Genomic DNA, 18,358 nt, shown 5'->3' with positions numbered 1-18,358 from the left:
AATTTTGCACACTTAATGACACAAACACTAAACTTTAGTATAAGGAAATGTTGACAATGCTCAATATATCTAAGACATTTTTCTTTGCTTTTGCATAAAACCCCCCAAAAGAAAAGAAAATACTTATATTCACATCAGCATATGCATTTATATTAACAGGAAGAGAAAAACCTGGATAATTTTTCAGACACCTTTTATAATATTGAACAAATTATATAAACAGAAATACCACTGATACTGCTCTATGTTTAAATTTTGCTCTCCTTATTAGTTTCAAGAGTGCAAACAATTCCTTTCTGTGCAGGAATATTTGGTATAGCAATTATTGTACCTACAATATTTGTTTGGTAACTGCATAATATCTTAATATACTTCTTTAGTTTTCCCAGTGGACTTTTATAATAGATATTGCCTTGTGACCTCTCTAATTCTATGATGTGTGGGATTATTACGGTTTGTTTCTCTTTCTTCCTTCAAGCCCATCAACACAGGTCATTGGGGTTCTGATTTCTCTAATTCTGTCTCAGTATATACCAGTTGAAAGCATTTAGCTGAGATTAAAGCAGATTCAATGAAATAATCCCTTTGAGTGAACAGCTTCAAAACAGCTCAGACACAGCTCTTTGGGGGATGAATCAACTCAACACAAGCTAATTCCTGCTTCATCCCTTGTGGTGCATTAGGCACACTGTTCATGTGCTATTTTTTTGGGTGGGGGTATATTCCATTATGACTATGTTTATAAAGTAACAAAAGGTAATGTCTGCCATAGGAATCTAGAATGCTGCTTTTCCAACATATTAAATGTTAATCTATTTTAATACGGGCATTGAAACAACATTATTAAAACATACAAAATATAAAATGAGTTTTGAAGCTATAGATATTGATGATATTAGGGAAAAGGCATTAAAAAGGAAAAACTGGTAATTTCATTTTCACAAAATAATATAAAATATATTCTGAGAGTTACTGATAAATTACCAGATATATTGTTCTAAAAGTAAGAACTGACTATAGAAAGAAAAGTAGAGATGATTCAAATGTGAATGAATTAATGCTCTGGTCTTTTGAAATTTATGTTTGTTTCAGCATGTAAAAAATGGATACAGTATTATATGAACATATAATCTAACTTTGTTTAATTGAAAATAGGCTGATTTAAACATACTTTATTCTGGATGTCAATCAAGTATGTCTTTTGCATTGCTGAATTGTTACAGTAAATCATAGGATATCTGTGAGGAGATTCTCTTAACTTAATTTTAACTTAATTTTAACTTATTCCTATTATAGTCCCTCTCCCTACATTTATCTTTTTCTTTTCTTGAGCAGTTTCTCCCCCCCACAAAAAAAATGACGAACCATGTCCATAGTATTTAAGATGCATTTTATCATTAGAATGCTGAACATTAGAGACAGACAGACAGTATCTTTCATGAATAGGTAGATCCTCTTAAACTTTTCACCATAGTAGCCAGGAAACTACACTTCTTAAAGATAAATAGCTAAATGTAATAATCTTCATTCTGCTTTTACAAGTTTCTCAGTTCCATTAGTTTCAATATATATTTCTCCTTTTCCATATTTAAAAAGTATTAACAGAACTGATTTTAACTTGACACCTAAATAGAGTTTCATTACCCATTCACCTTACTCTTTGAAAATGTTGATAATACTGAACTTGATACTTACCCTTTTTATTTCTTTGGGAGTCAATTATTATGACATGGTCACTGTAAACACTAATGTTCATAGTATGGGATTAGTAGAAAAGCAATCTCTCTAACAGTGACCACAATATGATTGACTTTTGTCTCAACATACCCCCACACAAAAATCATCACAATGATGTAATCCCCAATTATAACTTCAAAAAAGGCAACTATGATCTTATAGACAACGATCTTTCATCCCTTGATTGACAATCTCTATTCACTGGATGCAATACTTACTTGGTCAAAAGAGTCATCAAACTATATGTACCAATAACAACTCCCCACCACCACCACCAAAAAACCAGATTACCCATAACATTAAGGAAACTTCAATCCAAAAAGAGATCACTCTGACGGAAAAACAAATCTGGTCACGTTGCCAACTTCAAAATACAAAAATGTATGCCACCAGATAAAGACTGAATGCACCAATTATAACATTAAACAAGAGGAAAACCTTCTACGCACCAATTCCACCTGCACTTTTTACAATTTTGTAAACACCAAACTAAAAGACTCAAGGTCCATCCCACCCCTGATAGGACCTAATGGTAAAGACTGCAACAACAACACTATTAAAGCCAACCTCTTTAACACATTCTTTGGCTCAGTATTTATAAACAGCAATGGATCATGCCCAGTATTTCCTAGCTGAACCACAGAAAACTACAATGATCTAGTACATATCAATTTTACAGAAGACAATTGAAAAAGCACTATGCAATCTAAAACCATCTCTATCTATTGGACCGGAATATGTGCCTACTTCTTAAAAAAGCTATCCACTGCCATAGCAGAACCTCTAAGCATAATCTTTGAAAAATCTTTCAGGACCAGTTCCTTGCCTAACCTATGGTCACAAGCCATGGTCATCCCCATCTTCAAAAAGAGCCCAGCCTAGTTGAAAATTACAGACCAATCTCCTTATGCTGCGTCACCTGTAAAGTCATGGAATCAATTATTAACCAATCCATTATCCTCCACTTAGAGACAAACAACCTACTCTCTAATAAACAATTTGGTTTCAGAAAAAAACTATCCTGTAATCTGCAACTCTTACACTGCAAAAACATATGGACTACACAACTCGATCAGGGCAAAACAATAGACGCAATCTACATAGACTTCTGTAAAGCCTTTGATTCAGTGGTACATGACAAAATACTCCTAAAACTAAAATCTTATGGTATCTCTAGACAACTGCATAACTGGAGAGAAGCATTCCTGTCAAACAGACAACAAATGGTCAAAATTGGGAGTGTACTATCAAATTCTGTACCTGTCAATAGTGGTGCCCCCAAGGCACTATTCTAGGACCAACTCTCCTCATATTCTACATAAATGACCTCTGTGGTCATATTAAGAGCAACTGCATTCTCTTCGCTGATGATGTAAAGCTGTTCAATACCACAGACAATACTGCTACCCTTCAAAAAGATCTTGACTATGTATCAGAATGGTCAAACAAATGGCAACTTCAAATCTCAACAAATAAATGCTCTGTCTTACATACTGGCAAAAAAATCAGAAAATAAAATACAAGCTGAATAGTCAAGACCTTGTTGAGGATCCAAGCTCTGTAAAGGACCTTGGAATACTCATCTCTAATGATCTAAGTGCTAGAGCCCACTGTAACTATATAGCCAAAAAGGCATTAAGAGTTATTAACCTAATCCTACATAGTTTTTTCTCTGGTAATATCACACTATTAACTAGAGCATACAAAACATTTGCTAGACCAATATTCAAATACAGCTCATCAGTCTGGAACCCACATTACATATCTGATATTAGCACAGTTGAGAAAGTCCAGTAATATTTCACAAGAAGCGTTCTCCACTCCTCTACTCACTGTAGAATACCTTATGCCACCAGACTTGAAATTCTAGACCTAGAAAACCTTGAATTACGCTGTCTTTGGTCTGATCTAAGCATGGTATATAAAATCATACATCGCAATGACTTACCTGTCAATGAATACTTCAGCTTCAACCATAACAACACAAGAGCACACAATAGATACAAACTCAAGGTTAACCGCGCCAAACTTGATTGCAGGAAATACGACTTCAGCAACAGAGTAGTCAATGTCTGGAATACTCTACCTGACTCTGTGGTTTCTTCTCCAAACCCCCAAAACTTTAACTTTAGACTGTCTACTATCAACCTCACCCCTTTCCTAAGAGGTCTATAGAGGGCGTGCATAAGCGCACCAACGTGCCTACCGTCCCTGTCCTATTGTTTATTTTTCTTATATGTACCCATTTCATGTATTCATAACCATGTATATTATCTTGTAAGCGATTGAAAAATATATATATATATATATATATATATATATATATATATATATATATATATGGATCTTTGGTTGTTCGGGTTTTCTCCGCGTAAGATTCAAGTATATAGGCAACGTTTCGATGAAGTCTCATTCATCATCTTCAGGCTTCTGTCTCCGGCTCTGTGCTTCTCAGAGTAATGGAGATTGTAGCTGCTTCCTCCTTTTAACTGCCAGTGGGGGTGGGACTTGATTGGGTGGGGGCTTGGCTGTATTCTGATTGGGTGGGGGGTTAGCCGTGTTCTGATTGGTTGGAGGCGTGTTCTGTTCAGGTGGGGGCTTGGTTGTGCTCAGGTTAGTCTTAGTTGCTGGGGGATTTGATAATTAATTAATTATCTATGGCATCTGTTGCGTGTCTAAGCATTTTTTCAAAAAGGTTTATAGAAAAATGAATGTTATATAGTTTCATTTTTCCATAGATTGGTCCTCTATGGTTTGAAAAGGAAGCTTGCAGAAGTAATATTAACTATCAAGATTTTAGTGAGAAAGTAAAAATGCTATTTTCTGAAAATGCAATATAAAATTTAGAAAGCATCATTTTTCTGTAATTCCAGCTGACAAAATCTTGCTTCTCCCCATTTCATACAATATTTAATTGCTCTTGCATAGCTGTCAGATTCACGAAGAGACATAACCTGATGTAGCATTTGTTGCTGGATGAAATTTGCACTATTGTACACTTGGGTTACAAACTATAGTGCAGATTCTGTACAGATCCAATAACAAAACTGTAGAGTATCTAGCAAAAGCCATGTATGGTTCTGTTAGTGACCCTGGCTTGTGGCCTGACTGGACATTATTGCAATATAATTAGCCTTCCAAAGGCCGCTTCAGCTTTTTGATAAGCCTCCTGGGCCTTTTCTTCATGGTAGAAATACCAAAGGTAGAGGAAAACTAATCATTTTTTTTCTCCCTTTCCTCCTTTTTCTGACTTGCTCTATTATCTAGAAACACAGGCTAATGAGCTTTCTGATGCAATGTAACCTCAGGGAATTTCCTTCGCTCAGACTTTCCAAGTACTGCTTGCCTGAACCATTTCTTCTTCTCCAGGCTTGAGCTGTGATATACCACTATCGAGTTACCTCAGAATTACTTGCCAAGGAGCTTTCTGTTCTTCCCTCTACTGCTACTGAGGAGCTCTTTGAATATCTTATAAATGTTCACATGTAAATGTTCACATGTAGTTACATATACTGCCCTCTACAGTTCTTTCTCCTCTGACATTGTTTCTTTTTTTCTCATCCATTCTAACTTTTCTTCTTCTGACAGTCTGAAAGCAACAAATCAGCACTCTGTGTCAAACAAGCAAATCCCTTGGTGAGATCGCTATCTCTTTTTTGTCTTCTTTTCTTTGGTGGAACTCCTTTTCAACTATAATGGAAAGGAGTTGAAAGAATGCATGTAATTTTGCCTCCATGACCATCCTTTCACACTTCCCACGTTTGTGTTGTATCTGGAAACATGTCTGACTATTACTGCTTATATGTACTAGCAAATTTCTGGTGATTACATGTACATTTATATTGCTATCTTATAGCATGTATGTTATATGTATGTTAAAATAAAGCCTTTTTAAATTTCAGCAATAAACAATAACTGAGTTAGAAAACAATTAGAATTGTTTTCAATTTGGGCAGGAAGGACAATATTGGTGGTTCACTCAATTCTCTACTACTGCTAAAAATAAAATGCTTCTTTTTTTTCCTTTAAAATATTTACATATTATTCCTTTATTTATGTCTTTTAGTATGTTTATTTATATACCAAATGAATATGATTAGTACTGCTTATTACTTCTGCTTAATGCTGTAAAAAAGGTTATGGACAATGGAGATTTTTTTTTCATTAATTATTTCAGGAGAGCCTGTTAAGATAACTTATGAAATGCACTTATTAAAGGACTTCGATATTTTAGTTGACTATGTTTGGCCACATACATGCTTTGTTTGCAAGAAAGTGCTTGTTTCAGAATCTATTAATAGCTGAATATCATATATGAAAATGAATTTTCATGATCCTCCTACTTTGTATATTGAATAGTTGCTGCATAATAGTAAGAAAATATTCACCCTACTGATGGGGTCATACAGCTATCATCTATTTTTTAAAAATAATTTCACAGTTGGAATTCATGCACCATCTTTATGTATTCTGAATTCCGTATAATTTGAATGAAAATTCAGAGCAGTTTATAGTACTTCTGTTCAACAAGGATATTTCAAGATATTACTGTGATAAGTCTGAGTCATCATGTAATAATGGCTATGTGGTAAAGAATCAGTCAAAACTGTATGAAAGAATGATATTAAACAAAAGCTATTTTAGTGCCACACTCTTTTATCAGTAATACATGAAAATATTTTAATAGCAACATAGCTTGTAGATGCTTTGGGTAATGTTAATTTTCATATCATATGCTAAAAAAAGACATAGCCTTGATGTTGAGTTTGATACAGATGTACATTATCAAGAAGAAAAAGATATTTTAGATATTTGCTTAATATTCTGCCCGTAATGAAGGATTCTTTCTTTTGAAAGTATATTTGCCTAATATCTTCCTATAATTTGAGCCACTTTTTTAATTTTGAAAAGCTTAGACTTTATATCATATTTTATATGACACTACAACTAAGACTGTAATCCTGCAATTAAGTAACTTAATATGCAATGATATTGAAACTCTGTGAGGATCATTTTACCAAATAAGTTTATTAAACAAGATATTACTGTTATGTACGCTATATGGAGCTACTGCTAAAGGCATTTGAAAGCTTTAGCTGGTGCCAAATGTGCAATGTGGGCAGTTATGTGCACACCTAGGTCAAGTGCACATTACACCCCAGCTTTATGAACTACATTGATTACCAGTTTATTTCTGGGTTCCATTGAAGATGCTGAGAATAACCTATAATGTCCTACACGGTATGGGACAGAGTTACTTGAGTGATTGCTTCTCTCCAATTACATTTATTCACCCCATCAGGTTCAGTGGGAAGGGTATGTTTTATGTCTTGTTTACAAAGCAATGTCTGATGGAACCCATAGGGAGAGTGCTACTACGGCACCCATCTTAGGTTAGATTGAATGATTAAACATCATTTTCTCTTAGGTCAGATTGGCCCAAACTTATCGGTCTTCTGGAAGGGCTAAAGACCTTGCCATATGACCTGGGGATGATGTAATATGGGTATGGAGCCTGAAAAGTGGATGCATTGCTAGAGAAATCGGATGTATTGTTTTTCTTTCTTTTTTAAATAGTTTTAGTGTTTTTAATGTTTTAATAATTTCTGTTGTTAGATTTTTACTCATTATGCTGTATAGAATTTTTTTAATTCTGATGCTTCCCAAAGATACAGATGGGTAGATGTAAGATGGGTAGCTATATAGAATACCGCATAAATAAAATTATTCAATAAAACAGGCTTTGTAGACTTGAGACTTATAGACTTGAGATATAATAAAAAGTAATAATCTGTGCTTAAGTTGATTCTTTAGGTCTTCCAACAGACATGGTAACTGAGTGCATCTATTTTCCATATCCATCTTCTTCTCTTCCCTTCTGTCTCTTTCAACATCAGAGTCTTCTCCACAGATACAATTTTTCACATAGTGTGTCTTCAGTAACCTGCTTGTATGTTCCTCAAGTGAAAACTCTGGATTTATTTGTTTTATGATCCATTTGTTTCCTTTTTGGCTATTCATTCTATTCGCAGGAGTAATCTCTTCTCCAACATGAAATTAGTAAGTGTCAGTAGTCTAGCTTTTTCAAACTCTTACCATAAAGTGACAGAGAATACCATTGCCTGCACTAATTTTGGTGATTATAGAAACATGACAACATCTAAATATCTTTTCCAAGGCCTTTGTGGCTACTTTGACATGTTCTAGTTTGTGTTGTATTTCTAGAGTCCTTGTTCTTTTACTGTTCATGGGTGATTCTAAAAGGCAGGAGATGATTCTTCCACCTATTGTCATTAGTTTGGTCTTCTTTATGTTTCATTAAAGCCCCATGTGGTTTTCATTATGTTCCTTAACCTTTGTCAGAGCTTATAGATTTTCTGCATTTTCAGCTATAAGTCATCAACCTAGTATAGGTTATTGATGTTTCATTCTCCAGTTTTAAAACAATGCTGATTTTTTTAAAAAATCAGGTTTTAATTACTAAATATTCAGCTTAAAGTTTGAATAAATAAGGGAAGAGTACATAACCTTGTCTCACTCCTTTGCCATTTTGGAGCCAATCTGTTTCACTATGTTCTGTCTATGCTGTTGTTTCCTGACTTGTTTATAAGTTTCTCATTGGGACAATAAAATCCCATTGGGGTAAGAAAAAACACAATGTGACATAATCAATAGAATCAAAGTCCTGTTCTATTGGTGTAGCTTAGGCTCTTACTCTTGGACAATTTTTAAAACCTACTGAAAATTACAAAATAAGTAAAATATATGATTTTCACCCTTGTTCAAAAAGTACCTAGAATGCCAAGATACTGGTGAGAATAAGAAACGGCTGAATAAATCCTTCAAGTTTTCTTTTCTGAAAGATAAGATATTGGTAATGCAAGAAACAACAAAACTGTGCTGGAGAACTGAGAGAGAACAGCTTTAAGTGTAAAGAACTATAAATGCAGTTTAAATTTCAGAGACTGATATTTAAAAGTCTTACAAATTACATTGGACCAAACTTTTGCCTAGTGTTGTTGACTCTATTTTTCAATTAATATTTTTCCTAAACCTCCATTTACTATATGATAAAAATATATATGGAGGTAGAAATGACGAACAGTCTTAAATGTATGAATAACATTCAAGTTAGAGGGCAATTTCAGTTTTTAGTATGTTGCCTTCAGGAGACACTTTAATGAGTTGATGTGAAGCTTTTATACTTTATTACAGATGACAGTTTGAGGACACTTGTAGCTGAGAGATGAAAGAATGCTATAACTGCAGTATTCTCCTTCACTGTTATTAATTTCCCAAAATTGTTTATGGATCTGCTGGCATTTCCATATGAATATAATTAAAAATAACTTTATTTCATCAATAGTGGGTACAATGAAACACTTTGAGGGGTAAGGCAGTATGCATAGTTTTATTTAACAGTAAGTGAAGATCTTCAGTTTGTGAGATTTCCATGAACAAATCTGAAATATTCAGTATTCTTCTCATTGCTTAACTTCTATGTTAGTCTATCTATATCAGTGTCTACAGTTAAAGAAGGGTCACCTAAAGGCACATGCATGACAGTCAACATGCAAAATTTGTGAATTACTTTTGACACAGAAGTTCATAATAATACATGTTATTTCTTTCTCATTTGTGATTTACAGCAGATTTCTTTGCCATTGAGAAATAAAAATAAATTTATTTGATTTTCAAAGTTATGTTCACAAATAAATGTGTATTAAAGTGCACAATTTTATTAGAGGTATATATGTAAATGTGTGAACAAATGCATGTTCAGTATTTTTATTTTTTGTATTACAGTTATAGTTATCGTTAATCCATACTAATACTGGATGGAAAGAAAAGCAAAACTGTGATGTAGACATTATTTTTTAAAACTGTGTACTTTATATTCATAATTAATGTATAGTTTAGATAATGACATGATTTTTTATTTTGGGAATGAAATTATCACATTAACATTACCTGTTTACCTTTCTTTCCCTATGTCTTCCATGGATTCTCAATATGAATTCGTTGGAATAACATTTATGACCAATATCATCTTTTTATATATGAAATAGGTAAGTAATTATTTATTATCAAGGTGTTATGGTAGACCATTCACTTAATTAGAAATTTCTAACAAATTGTCCAGCTTAAGGATAGGTATATCATTATAAATAAAATAATTTTCTATATAACTTTTTCCTCCGTCTTAACCATAAGGAGTTCAGAAATTTTGCTTCTATTTTACTACTACTACAGTTTGTTTTGAAATTTAAACAAATAATGTACTTTCTTACTCTATTCCCCTTCCCTCACCCTTCCCCCTTCTCCCTCTATATTCCTTCTTTCCCCCCCAAACGGCCCCTATCCGGCTTGTTAGGCCGGGTGTTTTCTTTCTTTCCCTTTAGCCATTTTTTCTATTCTGTAAATGTACTGTTGATATGTTTTTAAACTGTAAATTCAATAAAATTTATTTAAAAAAAAAGAAATTTAAACAAATAAATTACATATACTTATAGTTTTTTAGAAACACATAGTTAAATATTTTAATAAATATAAATTAAAACAGGACTTTCTGATCTTCTGATGGTTGACAGAACATAGTTTGAAAGCAAGATAATATTTCTTACTTTTATTCCTGATAATGCTAGTCAAAATGATATTTTGTGATGATAGGTCTAAAGAGTGTTTGTCAGAGGTATGGAATCATTCACAAAGAGTGAATATAAATGGCTGTAATAATAACAGAGTAATAATATTGCTGTTGATGTTACATAAAGCTGAACTACATATTTTAGTCAGAAATGTAGGCAGAATGTTTGATCTTAAAGTATATGTATATGTCTTTATCCATACATAAACACACACACACACACATATATTCAGACATTAAGTTACCAATTATTTTCAGTATCAAAAAGCTGAAATGACAAATCAGAAGACCCTGTAGCAAATGTTTTTCAGGCCACTGAATTTAATCTCCGAGCTTTTTTTAAATTAAAAATAACATTAAAATCATATTGTTGCCTTACTAAATCACCTTTTTAACTTGAGCTAGTTAAAAGTATTTCTAGTTTTAATGATCTGGGCCTCTTCTGCGGGTTTTCAATCTCTCTCTTTTCATTTTATTTCTTATTAATTTAGCCTTCTATCCTGTGTTTTTATGCTTCTTTTTTAAAAGACTAATTAATACATTATTAGATCATTTCCATTTCTTCTTGTGTATACTTTGAATTAAAGCCAGTATAAATTTTAATGAGATTTACAGCATTACATTATGGAGTAAGGCTGCAAGATGTATAAAGGGTTAAACACAGTAGAAAAAATCCTTTAACATGACTGTGAAACTGGTCTCATTTATTTGTTTGATATCAGTCTGAGCCTTTCCTGAAAGTAACGTGACAAACCTGACCTCAGTCTCAGGGGAGATGAACCTTAGTTTTCTGCTCTGATGGCTGTTCAGTTGCACTGATTCAGTCTTCAGGGTTAAATTGAGCAGCTCTGTAATGAAGAAAGCTTTTTATCATTCAAGAATGACATTTGTGCAATGGATTTAGAGGAAAAAAGGAAGTTGGACAGCTTTAACATTTAATTAATAAAACTGTGATGTATCTAGTACATTCAAGAGTTTTGTCACACCTATAGTCATTTTCTGATGTACATTCTTTATTTTAAAGTTGATTTAAGTGTATTATAAATTCATAAAAGAAATATATTGCTAGTAAACAGCTCATAATAGGTAATAGAAAAATACATGTAATACAGAAAAGCTTGTGACTGCTTTTTAATCTTGCTGCATTGCTTGTAATATGGTATCTAATAAAATAAATAGAAATCCAGAGTAATGGTTTAGATAATTGTCATTTGACTGAAAAGATAAAATATGGATAAACACTGCCTCTACATTCAAATTCTTTCTTTCTTTCTTTCTTTCTTTCTTTCTTTCTTTCTTTCTTTCTTTCATCTATCTGTCTATCTATTAATGTTTTCATTGGCCTTCTTTTCTAATGTTATTGTTTGTATTCAGTAGAAGAATTAGAATGCTTGTCATTTAAATAAAGCTCAGAATGCCACAAAAAATTAATATAATTTTTCAGTTTTTTTAAAAAACGAAGCCATCCCATGCCCTGCAGAGTCATGTTTTCATCACGTTATGAAATGAACTTTGTTAAATAATTTGCCTTTTAAAAAAATATTGTAATTTTATGAGCCCAATTTATAATCAATTGCTCTCCTCTTTCAGCATGCACTACAGTCTACTGCTCATAAGTGACAGTAACTCTGTATCTAAAAGCTATGGTCTATCTTTGATAAAGAACATGGGAATTTATGAAGAAACACCCTTTGCTTAATTTCCCTTAGGTACCAGTAAGAATGGTAACTAAAAAGCCTTGGTGTGAACACTGTCATTTGAATATTTATTTATCTAGCTTTCTTCCATTCTTCTCCCATTTTTCAAAACCCAGAGATTTGTTTTTCTGTTTCTAGAAGTTTGGTATGCCAAGCATCTGATAAGATGTGGATGTGTTTCTATCACTGCTGGGTAATGGCACCTTGAACACTCTTCCATAGGTACTGGCTTTAATTCTTTTGCAGCTTTCTTTTAAATTTTGCAGTACTTAATAGTAAAAGCAATTCAACAATAGTGTCAATTATTTAAAGATTTTAGCTTAGTGCTCTTCTATATTCTGTGTGGTCAAACAGACTTTAAATATTCACTCTGTCCATAGATATTTTTTTTTTCAAGTATGCAGCTTTTGGCATGGCTGTTAGTATTGTTTTGACTTGGCATTTTCTTAACTGATGCCTGGCTGACATATGGGAGTACAGCTCCTATCATCCCTTACCACAACAATCAATTGTTCTTTTAAAGTTAGAGTTGCAGGGGTGGGGATAATATGTGTTTAATATATAAATGGAGACAACGTGAGAAATAGAAAAATACTCAGATATTCTATTTTATCCTATACATGCAGGAACTATGTTTTCCATTGTTGGAACATAAATGAAATTGAAAGCTTTGTGCATCATTAAAGCCCTGAAAGTATGGAATGCATTACTTCTTTCCATCAACTGAGGACTGTAAAATCACTGTAAGGTTAGAGAAACAAAAATGTGCTGCTGTGTTAATACACATGTTAGCAGCTTCCTGTTTATGAGTTCCTCAGAAATATTGTAAGTAAGGTTATTCCTCTTTTAGAAACTGGCTAAGAATACACATCTAAATGTCTCTGATTTTAATTCATTTCACTTGCTGCATAACATTTTTCTAGCATAAATGATGTATAATATTATTTTGATGCCCTTACCAAAAGAACAATGTACAGTTTTGTTTTGTTTTTTACTTTCCTCGTTTTTGAAAGGTGATAGAACTCAGGCTGGCATATAATTCTACTCATGCCATGTAGTCGCCGTGACAAATACACTGCAATGACAAGTCATCTAGATTGATTTAGGTTCACTTTGATATGAAGGATTCAGAAAAGCTGCCTTATTTTTAGTTTCCATCTGTTTTCACCAGGAATAGAATGCTTGGTGGAAATAGAACGAATCAGTATTTATAAAATGTTTCACTACCCAGCAAAGAAGCAGTTAATGTGAATTGTATCCAGAATTCATATTCTCATTCTCTCTCTTTCCCCATGACTATTATTAAGTGTTGTACCTTATGATTCTTGACTCTTGACGAATGTATCTTTTCTTTTATGTACACTGAGAGCATTTACACCAAAACAAATTCTTTGTGTGTCCAGTCACACTTGGGCAATAAAGAATTCTATTCTATTCTATTCTCTCTCTCCTTCCCTCCCTTCTCTCCTTTCGTATTACTCAATTGTGCGCTAGATGTTTAAGGAATTCTATCCCATTCTCAAAATTCATAGATATGCATATATAGAGAGAAGCTGGATTGGTTAGAGTACCACATTTACATTATGGTTCAAATCCTGACTGATAATCTATTTTAGCTGTATGAAACCTTGAATCCTTCTAACACTTCACCTGCCTATTTCAAATATGAGAGTGACAGACTAGGAAAGTAATTCTAGCTCAGACATCATCCAGTTTAACAAGTGGCATGAGATGTTGGGGAATAAGGACAACATGACAACAAGTAGGCTACTGAAAAAAAGACATGCCTTCAGAGTCTGACTCAGTTGCACTGCAGGCTGGTCCAGGTTCTCACTTGCTCCAGCAATTCCTCTTGGGTTCTCTGAACTTCACCAAAATGTACAACTCAGGAGCAAGCAGTAAAAAGTAGAATTCACCAGCAAGTGTTGACCACAACTATCCATACTCAGCAGAGTATTTAAGTATTTACAGAGTATTTCCAGCATTTGGCTTATGTATGGTGACATTTGGAATCTAGTTATTTACAATCTGGCTTAACTGATTAACCATGACCTCCTCTTTCTTTATTTGTAATCATAAACCTTCAGTTGGCCTTTGGATTTGCTTCGTTCAGTTAAGTCTTACCTACAATTAATTGTTGTTTCTTGTGGACTTGCTTTTGGGATTTGCAGAAGCAAGTCTCCCTGTGCCTAGAAACTGTGTTTTTTGAAGGGATCTTGAAAATATTCAGGACATGAAAGCATAGGTGAGACAAAAGACCCTGGAAGTGATATAATACTATACAACATTATACCTAATGAGAGGGGTTATATAAAAAATATGAGGGAACATCCATTCTAACTGAGAAACAGTTATGCAACTAATAACCCAATTTCAATGTAAAAAGGATGTTCTTCTCACAACTTGAATTAATCTAACACATTATATCCTGGACTTCAGAAGACCCAGAAAAACAACTAGTTGTGGAGCCTGTACCTGAAGCTGGAATATCATTGCTACTACTCCCCCAACCCCCAATTATAAAGCATAATAGCTGATATGGAAGATAGTATAAACAATTGTAGTATAAACTCCGAGGGGGAAGAGAGGCTTTTGATTTAAGTGTGGGTAACTGCTGGAAGTTTGCGCACCAAAACAGCCGCCGCCATTTTGCCTAGTGCTCAAGGCAGGCAATGTATATTTACTGTGATAAAGTTTAATTTTACTTTCCCTTGGACTTAGCTCAATAAGACCAAAAAGTTTCAGCCCTGCTATTGCAATCAGAGAGTTTCGATTGGCTGACTATCACAGTGTATTTCCAGCAGTTTTTCACAGTAAGCACCAAGGCCTAAGTCTGCCTGTGCACAGCAGCTGTAGCAGGCCTATTGTTAAGGTACAAAGCCCTTGGCCTGATTAGGTGTTCCCCAAAATTATTTCCTTGTATTTGGTTTAATTTGGCTCCCAGTAATATCAAAACAATACTACTGATAATATTAATAAAAATATACATAATAATTAAAAATAATAATATATATGTACATGTATATGTATATGTATGTGTGTATACACAGTATATATGTATGCATGTGTTTAGATATATGTATATGTGTTGTGTGTGTGTGTATGTATGTATGTATGTGTGTGTGTGTGTGTGTATGTATGTATGTATGTATGTATGTATGTATATGGTTGAGGGCCACGATTGCCAAAGCGTATGAGGCTCAATCACTTTCAGTACCTAGAGGCATAACGGTGCATTCCACAAGGAGTGCAGCAACATCGGCAGCATGGGCCACGCAAGCGCCAATAGAAGAAATTTGCAGGGCAGCAACTTGGGCTTCCCCATCGCCCTTCATCAGACACTATAAAATAGATGTCTTTGCCTCTGCGGAGGCATCATTTGGTAGGAGAGTGTTGCAAAAAGTCCACAGAGACCAAGAGGAACCATTGATCCAGACGGCATCCCTCCCATAGGACTGGCCAAGCTTTGGTATGTCCCACTACTGGATGCTCTGAACAGCTCAGGGGAGAAAGGGCATTGGTACTTACCTGATACGCCTTTTCTCTGTGAGCTGTGATGAGCATCCAGCCCCACCCAATTCCATCTGGTGTGGTTTCTATTCCAGCCAACTCTTAGTTAGGGTGAAGAACAGAAATGTGTCCACACTTCAACTGCCAAAACTGGGGACGCTAGGGAAGAGTACCGTGGAGGAGGAGGAGTGTCCTTGTAATTAAGGCCAGTCTCTCCAAGAGGAGACTAAAGCACCTCCCACTACTGGATGCTCTGAACAGCTCATGGAGAACGGGCATATCAGGTAAGTACCAATGCCCTTTCTCCTGAAAAAAGCTTGACTAAAAGACAATAATAAAGGACTTCACATAGCAGCACAAGACTAGGTGCTAAGCACCAGTTCCATAGAAACAAAAATCTAGACAGGGCCCACTGCATGCTGCTAGGTTGTAAGTGCAGATGCACTGAAAAGCATTCAAATTTGATCACATGAACATGGAGGTACAACAACAGTAAGAATCTGAGGCATTCATTTAGCAATATGGTAATTTTTGAACCACAGTGGCTCAGTGTCTTAAAGACTCTGAAGAAGATCTGTGCTCAGGTAGTTCAAGTCCTAGCACACATGACAGGGTGAACTCCCGTCGTTTGCTTCAGCTTCTGCCAGCCTTATAATTCAAAATCATGCTACATGCAAGTAAATAGGTACCATTTCAGTGAATAAAATAATAGTACATCATGCAGATGCACGAACCCAACTGGGCTGGACCTGCCCAAATATGATGCCTGGAGACATTGGTGAAGGAAAAAAGCCCCAAATAGTGCAGAACACTATTATCCACTCTGAGTGCAGAACTTTGTCACCTAAAGTGCATTTCTGGATATGGATTAGCAGTCTTATGCAACCAAACAATTACTTTGTATTAACACTGTAGGCTTCTGGCTAATGTACCATTGCCATATGCTAAATAATAATAATTGCGATTTCTAAGTTGCTGAACAAATGATTGTAAATCAAGGTCTATACGCAAAATCATAGAGGGAGATTTTACAGATTCTATTAATATAAGAAAAGGCACAAGACAAGGTTGCCCATTATCACCTTTGTTATTTGTATTGACTTTGGAAGTGCTGAATAGAAACATTAGAGAGGATCCAAATATAAAAGGAATGAAAATTAAGAAGGAGGAATTTAAATTGCAAGCCTTTGCGGATGATTTGGTTTTTATTCTGGAAGATCCTCTAGGAACAGCTTTAAAGTTACTGGAAAAGATAGAGATGTATGGTGAGATGGTGGGCTTGAAAATAAATAAAGATAAAACAAAGAATATGTTATTAAAACAAAGAGATGAACTGGCTGATTTATTGAAAATTCAAGTTACGAATAAGGTTAAATATTTGGGGATACATTTGACGCCAAGATGTACTACATTGAAAGAGAATAACTATATTAAACTTAAACAACAGATAGCATCTGATTTGAAGAAATGGGAAAATCTACAATTGTCATTGATAGGTAGAATTTCAACAATCAAGATGAATATTTTACCCAGAATTTTATATTTGTTCCAAACCATACCAATCAGGCTTGGTAAAGATTACTTTGAAGAATTAAATAAAATTGTGTTGAAGTTCATATGGCAAGGTAAGAAAGCCAGAATAAAATTAAAACTTCTACAAGATGCTAGAATTAGAGGAGGATTTAGCCTTCCAAATTGGGAGTTGTACTACCAAGCTGCAAATTTAATGTGGGTTAAAGAATGGATAACATTAAGAAACACTAGATTGTTGACATTAGAAGGGCATGATTTACTACTGGGATGGCATGTTTTTCTGTGGTATAAGGGAACTAAATTGCAGGGCTATTTTAGAAGGCATTATATAAGGGAGTCTAAATGGTTGAATTGGGAGAAAATTAAGAGAAAATGTTATTTGAAAATCCCAGTCTGGTTATCAACTATTGAAGCTTTTTCTTATCCTATAATATATGAGAAGGAACAAACAGTTAGATATGGGGAAATATTGGATGAAAAGAGTGAACTTAAAACAATGCAAAAACTAGAAGAACAAGGCATAAAGATGAATTGGTTTTCATATGTGCAAATACATTCAAGGTATCTTATAGATTCTAAAGCGGAGGGATTTTATGATAAATTGACTGATTTAGACAGGATCTTGACAGGTACTGATGAAAAAGTGATTAAAAAAATATACAGTTATTTATTGGAAATTTTATTAGAGGAGGAACAAGTTAAAGAAACGATGATTGTTTGGGGGAAGAATTTTGGATATGGCATTGATTTCGAGAAATGGGAAAAATTGTGGTCTCAAAATTATAAAATGACAATGTCAGCAGCTTATAAAGAAAACTTGTATAAGATGTTTTACAGGTGGCATTTCCCCCCGACAAGAATTGCAAGAATGTTTAAAAACAAATCTGAAAAGTGCTGGAAATGTCATCAGATACCTGGCTCATACTACCATATGTGGTGGACTTGTGAGGACGCTAGAAAATATTGGACTAAGATTCGCATATGGTTGGAAAAAATAACAAAGACACATATGAAACCAGAGATTTTTTTATTGGGAATCTTACCTGATATATATAATAAAAATTTGAAGTATTTGATTGTAAATATATTAACAGCAGCTAGGATTGTATTTGCTAAAAACTGGAAGAGTGAGAAAACTCCATCAGAGGAAGAAATTATTAAGAAAATATTGGATTGTGCTGAAATGAGTAAACTGACATTTGAAATCAGAGAACAAGAAGATAAACAATTTTAT

At 34.1% G+C, this 18,358-nt stretch overlaps 1 protein-coding gene across 12 annotated transcripts in view; it reads left to right on the top strand.

The window, feature by feature from the left end:
* The window catches only part of ROBO2 (roundabout guidance receptor 2), a 783,469-nt gene that overhangs the window by 575,296 nt on the left and 189,815 nt on the right, over nucleotides 1-18,358 (top strand). The gene's annotated exons all lie outside the window — the stretch shown is intronic.

Source organism: Pseudonaja textilis, chromosome 7 (assembly GCF_049901715.1).
Source record: "Pseudonaja textilis isolate UNSWEBS1 chromosome 7, rPseTex1.2, whole genome shotgun sequence".
Taxonomy (NCBI): Eukaryota; Metazoa; Chordata; class Lepidosauria; order Squamata; family Elapidae; genus Pseudonaja; species Pseudonaja textilis.
This window is presented reverse-complemented; position numbering and strand designations above follow the sequence as displayed.